The sequence below is a fragment of the Medicago sativa genome, chromosome 2 (assembly GCF_051527215.1).
Source record: "Medicago sativa cultivar Bolivia chromosome 2, Bolivia_mono, whole genome shotgun sequence".
In the NCBI taxonomy this organism is placed as follows: Eukaryota; Viridiplantae; Streptophyta; class Magnoliopsida; order Fabales; family Fabaceae; genus Medicago; species Medicago sativa.
This window is the reverse complement of record NC_140750.1, coordinates 68,636,306-68,642,305: the sequence shown is the minus strand read 5'-3', so window position 1 is coordinate 68,642,305 and position 6,000 is coordinate 68,636,306. Positions and strand designations below refer to the sequence as shown.

The following is a 6,000-nucleotide window of genomic DNA, read 5'->3' as shown; positions in this document are numbered from 1 at the left end:
AGGTTGAATATAATCAGATGAATAAAATGATTTGACTAAATTAAATATGAATAATCATCCGAATTTCCATCATGGTCCAATATTTTGATAAATATTACCCCTTTGGATGATTCAACAAGCTAGGATACAAGGGTTCCGTACCTTTAAAATGAAGGAACAAAAATACTACAGTATAAAACTTGGACCCACAATATAGTGTTTCAACAAGTTGTAATATGCCCAAAATATTAAATATGATTCAGAAAAAATTATTACTCTCGTCGCCGCGTCGTTATTGGCTGCCAAAGAATATCATCAAATGACAACATTTCAAAACCAAAAACAGAAGAAAGAACAAAGCATATATAAAGGCCATTGACTAACCAATAAAAATTCAAAGCAAAATGAATCAATCAATTTGTCGTCCTACTTTCTACATCCAACACTTTATATGTTCCCAACTATTATATGCATTGTCATTCTTGATTCTTTGCTGCTTTTTCCAACGTGTATGCTGAATTGTAAAGAGAATTGCCAATGTGGCTACACAAGATTCTATATACACATGTAGTCACGTAGCCATGCTCACACCTTAAGCACCACTCTGCAGAATTTTTGTTAATGCATAATCTTTCTTGGTATCAAGGGTTTGAGCATTGAAAATAATGCACTTCTGTTGTCATGTATAATAACAACGAAGAAAATTACACTCGAATTGCTTAACATAAATGAAGAGTTTACTCTCAATTACATATAACCAATAATAGGTATATAACTTAAGTCATTGAACCGATCCAAAAATGTATTTGGTGTGCATTGGATATATGGAAATATCATGATTAAAACAAGTCCAAAATTCCGGGATAAGTTCTATGCTATTAACCACTGACACTTTTGGATTAGATGTGTCCCGGTGTCAAATATGCGTCGATGTTTGATACCGACATGACACTAACACATATGATTACACAAAATTATGTCATTTTCTTAAAGTATTATCGGTGTCGGCGTGTCGGTGTTTGCGTCGTGTCCAATATCCGTGTTTGTGCCCATGCGTCGGTGTTTAAATACAGTTTTTTATTTTGCCATAATATAGTTCATTTTGTATTTCACCTATATGTTTTCTCATTTTTATGAATATGCAGACATGGCAAAGAGAAAGCGTTTCACAATTCCAACAGAATCAACATCTCAAGCTCCAACTTCAGACAACCCTTTACCTCAAGATCCAACTTCAGCAAATTCTTTAACTCAAGCTCCAAGTGTAGCCCATTCATTACCTCAAAATACAACTCCAGCCAACTCCTTAACTCAAGCTCCAAGTTCATCCAATTCTTTACCTCAAGCTCCAATTAACTCTTCACCAATTGAAGGCTCATCATATGCTACAACAAATGTTTCATCACCGGTAGATTCGTCCTCAAATGATGAAATTCCACAACAATCTCAAAGACCTAGGCAACATGTTGGGCGCGAGTCTCCGTCACATTGGACTGTTGATGCAATAGGTATATGCATTGTATTTTATTAATAATATACCTCTATTGTTAGTTTTCTGTTTTTGTAGTGTTAGACGTACGTTTAGCATGTCATTTTACGGTGAATTTGTGAAGCTAGAATTTTCAGCTTCTAGTAGTCGTGCGTCAACACCATCCTACCGTGAAAACGAACGTTCCATTTCTGTTAATTACTGCTGCTCACATTTTGCTATCTTGTAGATGATTTTTTTTCCCACCTCACTGCAATTCCATTATGCAAGGCTGTAGATATATGTTATTGGCTTGTTTTATCTCATTGATCAAAAGTAGGCAACTAAAATATAGACAGGCTCTAGCAATATGTTTTGTAGCAGAATATTGTGCAACGTAGCAGAATACAGGCTCTGAAAATGAGGCAACTGAATGGCCTATATATTTAACAGTTATGGTATGTGCAACGTAGGACTACAGAATTTAAATATTTAACTACACTTTCTGGCCTCTGGAATGCAAATTTAAAAATGTAAACTGCTGAATGATGTTGTGTTGTTCTTGGTGTTCTTGTTTTGTGTGTGTCTGTTGTAACTTTGCTGAAGCTTTTTGTGTTTGTATTTATTGGGCCAAATACCTCCCTGGGTCCTTTAAGTTTCACGTTTGTAACAGATAGGTCCTTTAAGTTTTTTAGGTAACAGATAGGTCCTTTAAGTTTCTAAAGTTTCAGATAGGTCCTTAACGGAGTTGATACGAAGGACCTATCTGAAACAAACTCGAAACTTAAAGGACCTATCTGAAACCTTAGAAACTTAAAGGACCTATCTGTTACCTAAAAAACTTAAAGGACCTATCTGTTACAAACGTGAAACTTAAAGGACCCAGGGAGGTATTTGGCCTATTTATTGCAAAAGACCCACAAGGAGCTACTAAAAGGATAAAACTCCAGATTTGGGATGTCGTTAACTTACCTATTGGAGAACGTGTGATTGTCCCATTTGATGAACAAAATGCTCCATATGGTGAAGCAAAAGCCTTGCTTGCAGGATATTGTGGAATTTTAGCGACAAATCACCAATTATTTCCGATTAATTTTAAAAGGTGGAATGGAGAAACGGGCATGCCAAAAGCATACAAGGATAATTGCTTTGCGACAGACTTAAAGGTATTATTATACATTTATAGATTTTCATTTATATATTAATTTAAAATAATCATTCAAATGCTTAAAATGTGATTGTTGTATCTTTTTTGAAGCCTCGATTCCAATTTATGACCACTGAAGACCTAGCAAAGAGATATTGCAATCTTAACATTTCAAAGAAGTGGGCTGCGCATAGACAAACTATGTGGAAAGAAATATATAATCGATCCAAAACCAGGGCTGAACTTATAAGCAGCGTTCCTGATGGTGTAGACCGAATTCAATGGGCTCATTTTGTGAACTATCGTTTGAAACCAGAAACACAGGTAAAATTGGATCAGTTTGACACATTTATTGCTGTTAATTATATGATCAATAAATGTATTTGTATTTGTTTTTTAATAGGCACGTTGTAAAAAAAATGAAGAAAATCGACGGAAGCAAGTGATTCCTCATAGGGGTGGTTCTAAAGCTCTTTCGAGAATAAAAACATGAGATGGTAGTTTTAGTAATTAACTTCATATGTTTTGCTATTTAATACAATTTACTATTTATTCTAACATCTTTCTATTCTAGTTCTTGGAAATGGGACGACAACCAAATCGTGGAGAAATATACCTTGAAACCCATCCACCAGATAAAGAGTCATCTGCAAATGATGCAACAATGGCTACAATTGTAAGTTAAATTGGAATAAACTATTGGTTTATGCATGGTTGTATATCTGGTTTATGCATGTTTTTGACTTGGTGATCACTTGCATACTAACAGGAACAAATTCAAACGAGTTTGACATAAAGTAGTGTTGATGAATCTGAAATTTCTCCGGATGATGTTATCGGAAGAGTGTTTGGGCCTGAGCACTCTGGAAGAGTGCGGTCCATGGGTATGGGAGCAGTTCCTTCTAATACATTTAGAAATAAAGGAGTTCGACTTTCAAAATTGAGTAATATTTCAGCTGCTGCTTCTACATCATCTGATACCGATTGGAAAGCAAAGTTTACAAGCTTGGAATCAGCATTTAAAGCTTACATTATAATGAAAGAAGGAAGGATTCCTGATGAAGTAGCTAGCTTCTTTGGTCCAAATGTAAGTTCTGTTATGATCCTTCTTTTTTCCTTTCTTTGACTAAATAATACATCATGTGAACTGATTGAAGGATTTTTTCCTTTCTTTAACTAAATAATACATCATGTGAACTGATTGAAGGATTCTTGATGAAGTAGCTAGCTTCTTTTAGATGATTGTTTAATTGTAATGGTATAAATGGAACTGATTGTTGTATTGTACAATGTGTTGAAGAAACTCTTGTTATTTGATTTTTTAATTTATGATAATTCTAGAGAAGAGAGTTAATAAGTTCCTGTCGAAAATGATAGTTGAAAATAGCATTTTAAGTTTAAATAAATCATTAAAGTTTTGCTTGTTATGAAGTTCTGATGCAATTGTAGGCCAATAACGATTGTTATGCTAGCTTAGTGTTTTTCTTAGTTTGGTTTAGAGCACGATCAGTTTAGTGTGGTGTTTTAATTTTTTTCGGTAATTTTGTGGAAGCTTCGTCAAATATTTTAACTAACGAAGTGTTTTCTTTTTTAATTTCAGTCGACAGATCTTCCAAGTGAGCCTAATTCGCCTTTGAACGCAAGAGGATCATGTGGTGGAAGCAACATCTGATGTTTTTAGATTATATATAATGGTAGAAGAAGATATACTGACTCTATATTTTGTTATGATGATATATATTCTTTTTATAGGAAGACATTTTATTATATATAATGGTAGAACAAGAGATAATGACTCTATGTTTTGTTATGATGATATATATCCCTTTTAGAGGAAGACATATTGACATATGTGTTTTATCTTGGTTTTCGGGTGTCAAACATTAATTACGTTTGAACCTTTTAAACCGGTGATATCTTATTTTTTCTTGGGAAGGGAAAAAGTAAGCAAAACCCTTGAGAATCGAGGTCCGGGAGTTGTTTTCGCTACGGGAAGGTGTTAGGCACCCATAACGACTATAGTAACCTATAGGAACCGTCTTTAATTTCTACGCGCGCGCTCTATTTTTAAATGCTATTTGGAAGTGTTTATTTAATCCTAAGAGTTTCTAAGTGAAGAATTGGAGGGAGAAGAATGTGTTTGAATTTTTTATTTTATTTGAATTGAAGGAATTTTGTTCCTTGCCTACGTACCCGTTTAAGGGATCAAATCCACCGTAGTTCTCTCTCAAAAAAATGTTTTTTGTTTTTGTTGGTTGATTTTAAGTTTGAAAATGGATTTTGGAAGAATAGAAAGAGGCCTCAAGGGCATGAGATTAGGAAATAGTGAGGTTGAATTAGTGAATTGCAAAATATGGTCAAAATAGGATTAGAGTTCATTGAAATTTGATTAAGAAAATGGAAAAGAAAATACAATGGGATATTGGATCCCAAGGTTTACTTGGAAAAGATTTGAGTGAAGTTGTTCACATTTGTTTGGAAAATTGGTTTTTTCTAAGTATAAGTCCTAGGCATTCATCTAAACATACAATCCTAAACATACATCTAACATGCATATTCTAGCTATAGTGGTGTGTGTGCATGTGTCGGTGCTTGTGTCGGTGTACATCATTAGAGTCCATTGTCCTTTACATCATACCCTAGATACATTCTATGGCCTCTTTGCCAAGAAAATAAAAGCATGAAAGAATATTACAAAATTTCCTAAGTATTTACATTCTAACTTTTGGTACAAATTAAGTTGCAAGAAAGAGATAGAGATGAATATGGGATGAAATGGAGATGCTTATGAAATGATGAAACATGAAATGAAGAGAGTTAGTAGCACAAGATATGAAACAAATCAAAGCTATCATGACAAAAGTAAGAAAATTAACATAAAAGAAACAAGCAAAGATAATGCAAAATAGGCCTAAAAATTTTCAATAATGCAAGGCTTGAACAAGCCCTATAACTCCCATGGTTTAACTCATTTTAAAATGTGAGATCCAAGTTTAAAAAATGGGAATTCGAGGGGATTAGTAAGCCTTACATTTTAATGTGAATCTAGGCCTATTTTACACCACCTATCCACCAACATTACTTGCAAAGCAAACAAGTGAGTAACATATGCACATGACCAGTAGGAAATACATTCAAACTATGGTAAATTCTTCACAAAAACACCTCACATAAGTGCATCAAGCATAGAAACAAAAATTGAACCAATTTTACCCTAATTTTTAACATGAAATCCAAGAAATATACCAAGAAGCTATCTCAACATTTTTCAAGTCTTTCAGTGTACAATCAACACAAAAGTATCACAAAAATACTTAAGAAAATTCTATAAATCTTGCTAGGGTTTCCTAAAATGTTTCAAGCATGCCAGGGGTGTGATTATCAAACAAAAGCATAAAAATAGCAA

General features: G+C 33.9%; 1 pseudogene across 1 annotated transcript; it reads left to right on the top strand.

Annotated features, from left to right (window-relative positions):
- Window positions 1-1,091: 1,091 nt before the first annotated feature.
- LOC146950074 (uncharacterized) lies at window positions 1,092-4,435 on the top strand (annotated as a pseudogene). Its single transcript, XR_015027425.1, has 7 exons — window positions 1,092-1,487; window positions 2,363-2,613; window positions 2,706-2,918; window positions 2,998-3,091; window positions 3,169-3,270; window positions 3,364-3,681; window positions 4,195-4,435. The product of XR_015027425.1 is annotated as an uncharacterized LOC146950074 (transcript).
- Window positions 4,436-6,000: the final 1,565 nt, after the last annotated feature.